Genomic DNA, 15,496 nt, shown 5'->3' on the forward strand with positions numbered 1-15,496 from the left:
CATCATCAAGTCTCATTGGATACTCGCCATAGTGAGTGGGTTGGAAGACCCCCTCTCCGCATCCGACAGCAGGTCCGGAACGACTATGATGAACGAAGGCTGCTGATGGCAGGACTGAGACGGAGGGATTGGGGGCTTCCATGGGGCTTTCTACGGCGCGTTCCGGGTTTCCAGGATTAGGAGTTACAGAGGCATCATCACAATGACTAACATAGTTAGAATTGCTGAAAATTTGATCGGCATCAGGCAGTGAATAGTTAATATATTGATTGTACTTGCTTGTAGAGGCAAGGTGGAAGACTCCTGATTCATATCATGAATCAGCACAGCAGGAAGCACATGATGGTGCTTTCAAAATTTTTTCACGGTGAGGTATGGGAGAATAGTTTGGAATCATATAAACAAGATCGACATAACTTCAGAAAGTACTGAATCACTTGAGAATAGTTCGGAATCACTTAAAAAATTACTGAATCACTTAAGGAAATAATTGAATCACTTCATAAAAATACGGAATCTCTTGCAACACTTCATAAATGTTGAGAATCATTTCACAAAGTACTGAATAACTTCAGAAAAGACCCAAAACACTTAATAAATATTCGAAATCACTTTGGAAAGCGCTGAATCATTGCGAAAAGTTCACTTTGAAAATAATTGAATCACTTGAGAAATGTTCGGAATCACTTCGGAAAACACCGAATATCTTCAGGAATGTTCGGAATCACTTTGGAAAAGTTCATGATCACTTCGGAAAGTACTGAATTATTTCAGAAAGCACTGAATCACTTCTGAAAGTGTTGAACCACTTTAAGCTCGGAATCTCTTGGGATAGTATTGAATCACTTCAGAAAATTTCGGATTCACATTGGAAAGTACTGAATCATCCCAGAAAGTTTGTAATCATTTCCGCAAGAACCGAATAACTTCGAAAATGATTAAATTAGCTAGGAATGCACAGAATCACTTCAGAAACGTTCAGCCTCACGTCGGAAATACTGAATCGCTTCAGAATGTCCATAATCACTTAGCAAAGCACTAAATGATTTCAGAAAGTACTGAATCACTTCATAACTGTTTGGAATCGCTCCGAAAAGTACTGAATAATTCCAGATAGTTTGTAATCACTTCCGAAAGTATTATTATTATTATTATTTAGCTTTATTAAGGAGGCTTTCAGCCTTAGGCTGGTTCGCCTCCAAGCTTCCGAAAGTACTGAATCACTTCAGGAAGAACTGAATCACTTTTGAACAGTTTGAAATCAATTCTGAAAGTACCCAAGTAACAATTTGGGTTTTATGAGGGTACTGTAGACCATGATTTAGACTTGTAGAGTGCTTTAAAACCTCAATAAAACTTACAATATTACTTGGATAATTGATCACTTCAGAAAAAACTTTGAAATTCTTCGGATATTATTGAGTGATTTAAGAAAATTTCAGAATCCCTTTGGATAATACTTAATCTGTTTCGTAAAACTAAATCTGTTTCGTAAAAACTAAAAAAAAAAATCCGGAAAGAACTGAACATCTTCAAAAAATTTCGGAAAGTACTTTATCAATTATCTCAAGTTTGCAATCACTTCTTCAAGAGCTGAGATCATTTTGTAATAACTTCAGAAAAGTTTGGAATCCCTTCAGAAAATATTTAGTCACTTCAGAAAAATCGGAATAACTTTGGGCATCACAGAATCATTAAAAAAAAGTTCAAAATCTCTTCTGAAAGTACTGAAAAACGATAGAAAATCTCGGTATCAGTTTGAAAAATGCTGAATTACTACAGAAAAACGTCAGAAAGTACTGAATCACTTCAAATAGTACAGGCATAATTGAGCATGAGAATGATTAACCGCTCGCGGTTCTCAGAGGCAAACCAGCCTTTAGGCTGAAAACCTCTTAAATAAAGAAAAAAAAAAACCGAATGCGGTTGCTACTCCGTTATTGCCAGATCACCTGTCAGAGAAGCAAAAAACGTTGCGTTGGACTAGCATGCATCTGCAATGTGTAAAAACTGCTGATCTCATACTTTACGATAGGCAATAACAGCGCCGGCCGCTTCATAATGTAGGTCAATTAGACCGTCAAAAACCGAGAGATCCTCCTCACTTACAGGAATTTTTCAACAGTTTCTCAGCAGGATTTACTTCAGGGAGTATTGATTATTATCGCTAAGCTACTCAATTGTGACACATCGAAAAAGATCTCGACTTTGGCAACATAGATGATGTACAGCCAACTCTCCACAACTCGATGTCCAGTTACTCGATATCCAGTTATATAACCATAATAAAAATGAGTGTCATGGCTACTGAGATAGCGAATTTGTATGAGATTGTTATTCTATAACTCGATAATTCTATAGGTACCTCGAGTCGTAGAGAGTGCACTGTAAAGGGTGTCCACGATGAAATTGCCACACACAAAATTGATTCGCAAAATTCGAGTTTTCATCCGATTGCCATCAAATTTTCAGGGATTGAGAAATAACTATTAAACTTCATTTTACCATTTTACTCGTATTTTATTTACTGTCCATACGCAAATGCCCGCACCTTGGCCTTAACCCCGGCCATAAGATTCTGCACAACCTGTGAATCAACCGTTTTTTGCATGTAAACCCATACTTTCTTCAGTTCCTCGACTGTCTTCACTACCTTAGGTCGTTTAAGGAGGTGCTGCTTCATAATCGCCCAGTACTTCTCGATGGGGCGGAGCTCCGGAGTGTTGGGAGGGTTGAACATTTTCGGCACGAAATTGACCTTATTGTCCGCATACCACTTCAGCACGTCCTTGGAGTAGTGGCATGAGGCCAAATCCGGCCAGAAGATTGTTGGGACGTTGTGAGCCTTCAGGAGAGGAAGCAGCCGCTTCTGGAGGCACTCTTTTATGTACACCTGTCCGTTCATCGTGTCCTGGGTCACGAAAGGTGCACTCCGCTTCCCGCACGTGCAGATGGCTTGCCAAACCAGGAATTTCTTCGCAAATTTGGACATCTTCTGAGTGCGGACATGCTCCGGAACGCTGAACTTATCCTTGGCCGTAAAAAACAGGTTGCCGGGGATCTGTTTGAAGTCGGCCTTCACATATGTTTCGTCGTCCATGATGCAGCATTCAACTTTCGTCAGCATGTTGAGGTACAACTTCCTGGCACGGGTTTTGGCGGACTTGTTCTGCTTCTCGTCGCGATTAGGGGCCTTTTGTACCTTAAACGTTCGAAGCCCAGCCTTAGTTTTGGCCTTCTGGACAAAACTTCGGCTTAGGTGCAGCTTCTTAGCCACATCCCTAACGGAGGCGTTCGGATTTCGGTTGAAGGCCCCAACTACGCGGTTGTGATTTTTGGTGTTGTACGGAATACTTTGTCCTTCACATCTGGGCTTCCGATCGGTGGTCAACCGTTCCTCGAACCGCTTAATCACTCGCGACACCGTGGAATTCGCGATTCTCAACGTTTTAGCGATGGAACGATGCGAGAGATCCTTGTTCTCGTGATGAATGCGCAAGATATTATCACGCACGAGCTGTTCTTTCGACTCCATTTCCGCGAGTTTTGATCACAGGACTTTAAAACTTGCAGGATGTAAATAATGCACTATGAACTAAATCCACCCAAATTTTCATTAAATTCTACCCAACGGTTAAAAAGTTAGAGCAATTTCATAGTGTGGCAATTTCATCGTGGACACCCTTTAGTTACGTTTCCAAAAACGAGATCTGTCTATACTGACATTACATTCCATTAGTAAAGTTTAGAATCACTTTGGAAAGTTAAGAATCCCTTCAGAAAGTACTGAATAACTTGAGAAAAGATGAGGATCACTTTGGCAAGTACTGGACCATTTCAGAAAAAATAGCAGCCAACAGAATAACTTCAAACAGTACTGAACTTTACAAAAGTTTTAAATCACTTCCGAAAAATTGGAAGCACTGGATTCGTGTATTCAGCTCATAGCATATTTAATAACTTCAGAAAAGCTTGAGTTCAGTAGGGAAAATGTTGAATCGCTTAAAGAAAGACTCACTTCCGAAAATGTTAAATTTTCTGGACTGATTTAATACTTTCGGCAGTTATGTCACGAGTTCTTGGGAACGTTTAAAGCAAGAACCTGTTATAAACGTGAAAACGTGGCACTGAAACAGTAAATGGTATTGCCTGATAAGGTTTCCAAAGGTAACATCAGTTGTAACAACACAAACATCTCTGGTTCTTATTTCAAAGATTTGCGTAGCGACGATTGATGGTAATGATTTGTAAAACGCCAGAGGGGTTCTGAGTAAAACGCATAAAACGAATCCATATATATGTATCTTTATTTTTTGTTTTTTTTTTTTATTTTAACTATCATCATATCCATAATCTTCCCCTTAATTGGCCTAGTACTTGTGACTTAAAGGGTGATACGGTCAAAATTTGGTCAATATCAACTTGACGTATTTCTTTCAATTTTGCATTTAAAAAACCTGAACACCCCTCATTTTGAAGGTGTGTGTGTGTAGAATGTTGCTCCTATGTTGATTTTGGAATTCACTCTTCAGTTGTCAAAATGCCGTCCAAGCAAGAAGAGCAGCGTATCAAAATTTTGCTCGCGCATCGTGAAAATCCGAGCTACTCGCACGCAAAGTTGGCAAAATCGCTAAAAGTTGCCAAATCAACCGTTACAAATGTAATTAAAGTGTTTGGGGAACGTTTGTCGACAGCCAGGAAGTCTGGATCGGGGGGAAATCGAAAACCGGAAGCCGCTGAGACGACAAAGAGAGTTGCCGGTAGTTTCAAGCGAAACCCTAACCTCTCTCTCCGAGATGCCGCAAATAAGCTGGGTGTATCGTCTACAACCGTGCATCGAGCCAAAAAACGAGCCGGACTACCCAAGTAACATTGCAGGTTTTATCGAGGTTTTATAGCATTCTACAAGACTAAATCATGGTCTACAGAACTCCCATAAAACCAAAATTGTTACTTGGGTATCGACTTACAAGAAGGTAGTGACTCCAAATCGCGATGATAAACAAAATACGACGGCCAAAGCGCGATCCCGGAGGCTGTACACGACGATGCTGACGAAGTTTGACTGCGTGGTAATGGACGACGAAACCTACGTCAAAGCCGACTACAAGCAGCTTCCGGGACAGGAGTTTTATACGGCAAAAGGAAGGGGAAAGGTAGCAGATGTTTTCAAGCACATGAAACTGTCAAAGTTCGCAAAGAAATATCTGGTTTGGCAAGCCATCTGTACCTGTGGCTTGAAAAGCAGCATTTTCATAGCTTCCGGGACTGTCAACCAAGAAATTTACGTGAAAGAGTGTTTGAATAAACGTCTGCTGCCTTTCCTGAAGAAACACGGTTGTTCCGTACTGTTTTGGCCGGATTTGGCATCTTGCCATTACGGTAAAAAGGCCATGGAGTGGTACGCCGCCAACAACGTGCAGGTGGTTCCCAAGGACAAGAACCCTCCCAACACGCCAGAGCTCCGCCCAATTGAGAAATACTGGGCTATTGTCAAGCGGAACCTAAAGAAGACCAAAAAAAACTGCTAAGGGCGAGCAGCAGTTCAAGGCAAACTGGCTTTCTGCGGCGAAGAAGGTGGACAAGGTGGCTGTACAAAATCTGATGGCAGGGGTCAAGCGTAAGGCCCGGCAATTCGGATTTGGAAAAGCGGAAGCCTAACTGAATATTTTTCCTGAATTTTATACTAATTGAACTTGAAAAAGAAATTTAATTTGATTTTTTAAATAAACGATTTCACCGATTTACACGCGTTTTCCCTTGACCAAATTTTGACTGTATCACCCTTTAAGAAGGGGGACCGAGTGCCTCGGAGAAACAAAAGTTCGTTGCGCCTTTGCGCAGTTAGCGCAGTAAGGGCTTCTTACTGCGGAGGTTTTGATTTGATAACATACTGATAGTTTTGGAAATTTTGCTTTGCCCACGAATGTTTAGGAAAATTCTAGAAATTGTTCAAGGTTTTTCCTGAAATTAGGAGAAAGTCAAGCAAGATAAATATGAGATAAATTAGAAAACACAAATGATAGGGTAAATGTTGGCTTCGGCACCCATTGACTGTTTTCGGCAACCAAAATTTAAACGCTAATTTCACTATGTTTTCCCATCAACGCACTTCCCTGAATGTGTCCAAACGATTTTTTAGCCTTTCAGCTTCAATCTGATTATATTTGAACGATCGAGCAATCCAGTAATGCTACATTTTTCTTCAAATAAAGCATACGCACTACAAAATGGGGTTGATTTCGAGTTGCCGATAATAGAACAGCTGGTTAACACGCAGTTCTAATGGGAAGGTTGCCGAAGAAAAAGAGACTGCCGACAATAGTCACACTCACCTGAGAAGTTTGGTGCGTTGTAAAAACGCTTTCAAAACGTTTTGAAAAATTCTGTCGATTGGAATGGATAGAGAAGCAAGCAGCAGATGAATGTAAACAAACAGACACATCATATATGTGCGTGACGCTGAGAAAATGCTAGTAGAAGTGCAGACGCTGCTTAGATTGACGAGAATACGTAAATTCCCCTAGTGCTGGGAAAATGTTGACGGAACTTTTATAATCAAACTAATCATAATTTCAAGAAGAAAGGGTAAAGGGACTTAACCACCTGTAGAGTACGGTGCTGTTCGATAAAGTGCAAATGTTTTGCAACGTACTATATAAACTAGATAATACACTATGTAAAACAACGCCATCAACGTCGCGGGCGAATGCATCGTTATTTTAGGCAGATTTATGTTTTAAGGGCGCCGGTCAATATTGGGTGCGACTAATTAGCTCAAATTTTAGGAATACAGCACTGGGTATAATAAAGCTCATCACGTTGTAGCTTTTTAGGTTAAAATAACGTAGTTTTGTGGACTGGAATTTTTCTGAAAATCGACTAGAAAGTCAGGGAAGTCGACTTTGAGTCGACACCCTGTTATAGATCTTACTTCATCCAAATCAGTCCCCCAGGAAAGGAGTCATCAAAAATATTTTCCCGAGAGAAAATATTCAGATAATCCCGAATAACCTGGTTCTCAATAAGAATAGTGTTTGGCATTCTGGTCCTTACCTTCGAGCCTTCGATGAGTGGACTGTATGTTGTGGGGTGGATTCCTGGGTCCTCTGTGCTAGATAGTTTTCCTCCATCGACCAGCACACACGAAATAACACCGTCGGTTCACGTAGGTTTATTTTTACTGAACTAAACATTTATTTCACTAAACTAAGTTAAATATTATTCTACACGATTACGACATAAAACACTAAGTGTGGATGCTATTGCCAAGTTACTAAATTGATATGGCCTCGTTCGGCCGATTCGCTATGGTGCTGAATTTTACTGGTGATTTGCCGGTTATGACCCTCATCAGTTGCAACGATTGCATCTTCGGTCAGCTGTTAATCTTCTTTCGTGTTTGTATTGGTCAGCTCCGTGGACATACGGTGGCTGGACAATGGTTGGTTGTGATCCACAAACCCTTACAACAACATCGGAGGGAACATCAATGCTCGATCACCGTAGTAGGCTTCTCAACATCCTCGCCACCATGAAATGCTGGGATTTCTGAAAATAAAAAAGAAACCTACCCTTCTCGAACACTGAGCTGTTGGCAATTTAGACACCTGGAAGTTGATCGAGAAACTCTCTTGACTCCTCATTTGTAGTTAGTAGCACGCATTGGACGCTTCAAAGTGACAGACGCCGTTTTGATGGTCACCACAACTCGAACTACTCCGTCAGACCCTGTACTTCGAGGATCCGACCCATCCGTGGATCGGAGGATAACTAATTGACCAATTGATTAATTGACTAATTGACCAATTGATTAATTGACTAATTTACTAATTGACCAAGGATGGCAAGTCGATGCTGTGTATATGGATCTAAAAGCTGCATTTGACACGGTGGACCATAATATCTTGCTGGCCAAGCTGAAGATACTTGGCATCTCGTCAACTGCTGTGGATTGCTTCAGATCTTACTTGGTAATTCGCTATGTACATGGCAAGATTGGCGCGTCGGAATCGGATGTTTTCTCAAACAACTCGGGAGTCCCGCAAGGTAGTAACCTAGGACCGCTACTATTTTCGATCTTTTTAAACGACGTCGCCCTGCTGATACCATCAGGATGCCGTGTTTTCTATGCAGACGATACGAAAATCTACAAAATTATTAAAAGCCTTTCGGACTGCTGGTATCTCCAGAATATGTTAGGTATTTTTGTTGACTGGTGCTCAAGAAATTTGATGAGTCTAAGTATAGTAAAATGTAACATTATGTCCTATCACCGAAAAATCGAACCAATCATGTTCTCTACGGACGCTGTCTTGCTTGTGTAGAGCACATGAAGGATCTCGGCGTTACATCTCGGCGTTACCTTGGATTGCAGACTCACTTTCAGAATCCACTACAATGACATCATCTCCAGAGCTAATCGACAATTGGGCTTTATTTTCAAAATTGCCGACGGGTTTCGTGACCCGCTATGCCTCAGGTCACTCTACTGCTCACTTGTGCGATCCTTATTGGAGTCAAGTTCAGTTGTTGGGTGCCCTTTCCATGCTAGCTGGATCACTAGAATTGAATCCGTTCAACGCAAGTTTGTGAGATATGCTCTTCGTTTCCTCAACTGGCGTGACCCAACGAACTTGCCACCGTACGAGGAGCGTTGCCGAAAGCTGCTTACGGGTGACATTGACTGTCCAACACTACTGTCACAGCTAAATATGTATGCCCCTGAGAGGTCTCTTCGACAACGCGACTTTCTGTTTTTGGAACCACGGAGCCGGAATTATACACAACACGAGCCAATTCGAGCAATCAGCCGGCAATTCAACAACTTTTTTCATATGTTCGACTTCAATGTATCAGCTGACGTGTTTCGTCATCGGCTACTTGGCCTTTTCCGTACCGTTGACCTTAACTATTTAGTTGAAGTTTTATTCATTTAGCCAATAATTGTCAGTTGAATTTTTCAATAAACAATAAACTTTGATCGGTATCGGTGGTCGCCAGCGCTTGGTTCTAGTCTGCAGTTGGGTTAAATATTCCGTTCGCCATCTCTTCCAGAAATCTTGGAGTCGCTTCTGCATTGGTTCAGACGGTTTGTAGGTTCTTGGTAATCGAATTCTGGTAGCTGATGTTGAAAAGATCCCATCAGAAAATGACCTGGTTAGAGCGGTTCCATATCGTTTGGATCATCGAAGAGCGCTGTAAGTGGCCTTGAGTTTAGGCAAGCCTCTACCTGACAAAGAAGAGTATTCATATCAAGACCAACAATTGAAAAGGCCTCAATTCCATTTAGTAAAGAAACGTTATATGGCCATTTTCTCGCGAACCGAAACCTACATTCGCAAACCTAACACACAATCGAGTAGAGGAGATTTCCCCTACCTGTTCATTTTGTTGGTTTGTGTTGGCGGACTTTGGTTCGCGAGAAAATGGCCTTACAATTTTTTTTTACAAAATGGAGTTGAGGCCATTTCAATTGTTGGTCTTGAAAATCCTCTAAAGACACTGGATTATCGCCAAGAACCTTCAGGAGATGGAGCTTATTAATATATTTTTATTTTTATTTATAAGTTATTATAAATAAAAATAATATTAATAAGTTATAAGTTAAATTACTTTCATCTAGCTTGAAGCTTTAATGAAATGAAGCACGATGCGGAAAAGCCCTTTTGTGCAGGTCGACTTTGCTCGAAAGTTCATAAAAACCTCATATCTTTTGTTATAGTCACATTAGAAGCTAATTACATTGAACAGTTACACAAATTAAATACGTTCATGCTAACAACCTAGGACGGATCCCTTCCGGTTGCCTAGCTACGAATGTCGTTTGTTTGATATCTTTTGATATCATTCGATTACGCGCGCGCACATACGGGACTTCTCAACTTAGCGAAGCCCAGCTGGGAGAACCAGTAGGATCGCAGAAAATACTAAGTTCTAACTTTGTGAAGTTGTTCGATTAGCCGAGTGGGAAGTCTTGTCGAGCTTCAGAATAAGAATCTCTCGTTTATTTATTTTTTGACTTTAAATGATCTTTATTTCTTGTATTTGTGTGGTTTATATGTATTACTTATCAAGTGACACAGATGCGTCTTTTCAACTTAAGTTCTTTTGAAATTTCAATTATTATTAATTACAGTTCCTAGTCCTATCAGGCCTGTTTTAGAGAATGACCACCTTGGTACGATTGGTTTGTTTTAAATTTAAAAAAGGAGACTACTTAAAACTACTATTTACAACTACAACTAACCTACAACTACTATATACACCTAATCTACTATATACAAATCGCTTATCTTTGCTCATATTAATTTAGTCTTAATTTTGTTAATTCTGGAATCTATGTTGGCAATGCCTGCCTCTTCGTGTAAATTTGTTATTCTAGTGTCGAAAGGACGATCAAGAACCATCCTCAGCACTCTATTCTGAGCGACCTGAATTTTGTTCCTGTGAGGCTGTGCACATGATTCCCACACCGGAGCTGCGTAGAGGATCGCAGGTGATATGATTTGTTTGTAGACAGCCAGTTTGTTCACCCTTGAGAGGCGGGATCTGCGGCAAATCAGCGGATACAGACACCTGACCAAGGCGGAACACTTGACTACAATGTTCTCCACATGCGAGCGGAATAGGTGCTTTTCATCAGACAACATCCCGAGATAGGTTACTTCGGCGGACCACTCAACCCTTGTGCCATCCATGATTACAGTACAAGATGGAGCCGGTTTCAGTTTGGGCGATTGCCGATGGAGGAACATGGTCGTTTGAGTTTTGGATGCATTCAACGATACCTTAAACGACCTTTGCTGGAGCTAGTTACGGGTGATTTTAATCAGATGTCAAGCACAGTTGAAGGTACAAAGCTTGTACACAAGTCCGTCATTCCAAACATTGTCAAACGCCTTTTCGACGTCTAGCAAGGCCATGGCTGTTGTCGTGCATACAGTTTTGTTACTTCGGATGTTATTCATCACCCGTACTAGCTGGTGATAGGTGGAGTGCCCCTTTCTGAATCCAAACTGTTCCGGAAGGAGAATGTTATTTTCCTCGACAAACTTGAGCAAACGATTGAGAATGAGTTTCTCGAACAATTTGCTCAGTGCTGAAAGGAGGCTGATTGGTCTGTAAACTGTAGCTTGAAGGCAATGTTGGATCCTTTCCGGATTTGCGGATTGGTATGATTTTAGATACCTTCCAGATACTTGGAAAGTAGTGCAGTTCCAAGCGTCTGTTGAAGATAGTGGTTAGAAGAGACTGCACTTTCATGCTGAGTTTCTTCAAGATCAAGTTTAATATACCGTCAAACCCGGGAGCCTTCATGTTCTTGGTGCATTTCAGCGCTGAGCAAATCTGTTGTACTGTAATCATATCCACCGGAGGCACGACACAAGGGGAGGCATCTAGGTTTTGAACGCATTGCGCAACCTGATCATCGAGCGGACTTTGGAAAGTCGAGGCAAGCAAATGTGATGAAGCGACATGCTTGCCGATCGCATTTGCCTTCTCCTGTGGGGTCGTCATCATTTTCGACTCTGAGGTGGAACGGGTTTAAGATGAGTTTTTAGGACCTTGGCTACCTTCTAGAATGGTCTTGAGCGGTCGTCCAGATTCTGGACAACACGCCCGAAATTTTCATTTCGGAGTCAGTTCATTCTGGAAGCAATCTGCCTGTTCAAATCGGCCATTTCACGTTTTTTGCCCAGATCTCCAGTCCTCTGAAACTGGCGTTTACGAACATTTCTCAACCGAATCAGTAATTGGATGTGGGAATCAATAGCAACAAACTTACCCCTCACAGGAACTTGTCGAACACACGCCTCGTCAGCCACGGATATGGCCTGTTGGAGTCCTTCCAACGTTCCGGTTCCGCTGGTAGTTCCTCCAAACTTCATGGCGGGCATTCAGGTCGCCCCCAACGATGAATCGGGATGGCGGTCAGTCCGTTGCTTGCGGTACACTGGCGTAGGCAGCAAACAGCGATAAACCGGACGTTTCCAGTTGGTGATTCCACCTCCACACTAACGGCCTCGATGATAGAAGCACCGACGAAATAGAAGTGCGGATGTGGGGCAGAGTGCAGAATTTGACTCCCTTTCTGACGATGACCGCTACAAGGAGCTGGTGCGATCAAGCCGGATAATGTTGTGGTCAGGCAACCAGAAGCTCTCACTGGACTTTTGGTGGGTCTCGGTTAGAAGACCCACGTCGATGCTATGCTTGCGGAGGAAGTCGGCAAGCTCAATCTGCTTAGCTCTTACAGAGCAAGCGTTCCAGGTAGCGATGGCTAGCGGTTTAGACACCATACTGGATGATGAACTTACCGAGCACTTGGATCTGTTCGGGCTTATTGCGGCACGTACGTAGAGCACCGGTCATGTTGATGAAAATCTCCATCAATTCATCCGCTGAGAACAGATCGGGATTATTTCCGGAAGGAGAAAGTTATTTTCCTCGACAAACTTGAGCAAACGATTGAGAATGAGTTTCTCGAACAATTTGCTCAGCGCTGAAAGGAGGCTGATTGGTTTGTAAACTGTAGCTTGAAGGCAATGTTGGATCCTTTCCGGGTTTGCGGATTGGTATGATTTTAGATACCTTCCAGATACTTGGAAAGTAGTGCAGTTCCAAGCGTCTGTTGAAGATAGCGGTTAGAAGAGACTGCACTTTCATGCTGAGTCTCTTCAAGATCAAGTTTAATATACCGTCAAACCCGGGAGCCTTCATGTTCTTGGTGCATTTCAGCGCTGAGCAAATCTGTTGTACTGTACTCATATCCACCGGAGGCACGACACAAGGGGAGGCATCTAGGTTTTGAACGCATTGCGCAACCTGATCATCGAGCGGACTTTGGAAAGTCGAGGCAAGCAAATGTGATGAAGCGACATGCTTGCCGATCGCATTTGCTTTCTCCTGTGGGGTCGTCATCATTTTCGACTCTGAGGTGGAACGGGTTTGGGATGAGTTTTCAGAACCTTGGCTACCTTCTAGAATGGTCTTGAGCGGTCGTCCAGATTCTGGACAACACGCCCGAAATTTTCGTTCGGAGTGAGTCCATTCTGGAAGCAATCTGCCTGTTCAAATCGGCCCTTTCACGTTTTTTGCCCAGATCTCCAGTCCCCTGAAACTGGCGTCTACGAACTTTTCTCAACCGAATCAGTAATTGGGTGTGGGAATCAATAGCAACAAACTTACCCCTCACAGGAACTTGTCGAACACACGCCTCGTCAGCCACGGATATGGCCTGTTGGAGTCCTTCCATCGTTCCGGTTCCGCTGGTAGTTCCTCCAAACTTCATGGCGAGCATTCAGGTCGCCCCCCACGATGAATCGGGATGGCGGTTAGTCCGTTGCTTGCGATACACTGGCGTAGGCATTAAACAGCGATAAACCGGACGTTTCCAGTTGGTGATTCCACCTCCACACTAACGGCCTCGATGATAGAAGCTCCGACGAACCGACGTGAGCAAGGAAATGAACACACGTGAAATTTATATTGTCTTGGTTTGCGTCTTACCTTGTTTGACAGATCTGGTCGCCCGTTTGACAGATCGAATCGCTCATTTGACAAATCGAATTGCGGACAAACGAAACGCTCCAGAGGCATGTCGATTCGTCGGTGATAGAAGTGCGGATGTGGAGCAGAGTGCAGAATTTGACTCCCTTTCTGGCGATGACCGCTACACCCCCCCCCCCCCCTGGAGGTGGTACGATCAAGCCGGATAATGTTGTGGTCAGGCAACCAGAAGCTGTCACTGGACTTTAGGTGGGTCTCGGTTAGAATACCCACGTCGATGCTATGCTTGCGGAGGAAGTCGGCAAGCTCAATCTGCTTAGCTCTTACAGAGCAAGCGTTCCAGGTAGCGATGGCTAGCGGTTTAGACACAATACTGGATGATGAACTTACCGAGCGCTTGGATCTGTTCGGGCTTATTGTGGCACTTACGAAGAGCACCGGACATGTTGACGAAGATTTCCATCAGTTCATCCGCTGAGAACAGATCGGGATTATTTGGTTGAGCTGTTGGTTGTCTCCAGAATCCAGGGGGAGAAAGGAGAGCTTTGTCCAGCAGAAAATCCAGCCGTTTCTTGAGGGGGTGGATCGCACCCTTGAATTCGCTTGTCCATGAAGAGACGGAAAGTCCTCCGCCCTGAAAGCCGGGGCCTTATCCTTCCTTCGTGCTGGTTGATTGTTGGTGGACGCCTGTTTTCGGTACGCTTGAAATCCTCGCGTTTAGGGCACTGCTTGTTGGATCCTTGGTGAGCACCACCACAGTTGGCGCAGTTTAACGCCACGGTTCCATCCGCAGGGCAGTCGGAAGTGGCGTGGTCTTGAGCGCAATTGCCGCAGCGTGGCTTAATGTTGCAGTTGCGGGTGCCGTATCCGAAGTTCAGACACTGTTGGCACTGAGTCACATCGCGATGGCCGCCACGGTATGGCTCCCAGCGGACGATGAGGGAATTGATGGAGCGGATGGCTTTCAGCGCGTTGAGCGTCACCGTACCCTTCTGGAAGTGTACCAGGAAAAGGCGTATCCGGCTTCACATTTTCGTCCTTCCTTGTCATCCGATAGACGGCACTTGGGGCCAGCTTGTACCGGTCCCTGAACTTGTATTCGGTTTTAACGCCCAGCATCGCTAGATCCGCGATGAGCATTTTTCACTACCAATGGAGGTAGCTTCACTTTTGCCGCACTCGGGCCGGCAGAACAACGCTGCAGTTCTAGTGACGAGTGGCTAACATGTAGGACGCGTAAAGTTGCATAACTGCATTCTTGTCCGAGCGAAGGCTCGGTGCCTGGAGTGGATAATTAATGAGCATGGTTCGCATTGATTGGAGTTTTGTTAACTGAGTAGGAATGGTATACCCAAGAAGGTGGCACTCCTATCTCTATTAATAACAAGTAGTCGTAGCGAGCATATGCGCGGGTCCACGCTCTGGGCCCGCTTGGATTGATATGTGATCAACTGATCCAACTGGAGCCCCTGTCGGTCCGAAGAGATACAGTAAGGGCATTGCTCATTGCAGATATTTTGCAAGGACGCACCGATTGCCCTGTTGGACATCAATGTTCAACCCAGAGCCCTACGGAATAATTCAATGCCTGCGCCTGCCCATACAGCAAACTAATTATAGCATATTCAGCGCAATCGGTTTTTTTTTTCAGATACGTTTCAATAGCAATGTTCCTTTCTTTTACGAGATGACTATTGACTTTTTGATGTTAAGTTTATGTACTTTTCATGTTTAGTTTAGGTTACATCATTGTGGTCAATGACGCCTGTTGATGTTTAGTTATAAATAAATAAATAAATAATTATCCTTATTAGAGAGTTGTATAGATTATCTTTGGTTTTTATTAGTTAGATAGGTTCCGATTCAACACATTGTAGTATCATTTTTATACCTGTGATCTTGACTTTTTTACCTAGGGGATGAGCACTTAAGGGGGTTAGATTTTGATAAGTTCTTTAGTGGGAATGACACTGATGAAGACTGC

General features: G+C 43.1%; 1 protein-coding gene across 1 annotated transcript in view; it reads left to right on the plus strand.

Moving 5' to 3' along the window:
• l(2)05287 (WD repeat-containing protein l(2)05287) overlaps positions 1 to 15,496 on the plus strand; it is a 50,227-nt gene that overhangs the window by 8,362 nt on the left and 26,369 nt on the right. The window lies entirely within an intron of this gene.

The sequence above is a fragment of the Ochlerotatus camptorhynchus genome, unplaced genomic scaffold (assembly GCF_037179485.1).
Source record: "Ochlerotatus camptorhynchus isolate MF236.1 unplaced genomic scaffold, CSIRO-AGI_Acam_v1.1 ptg000108l, whole genome shotgun sequence".
Taxonomy (NCBI): Eukaryota; Metazoa; Arthropoda; class Insecta; order Diptera; family Culicidae; genus Ochlerotatus; species Ochlerotatus camptorhynchus.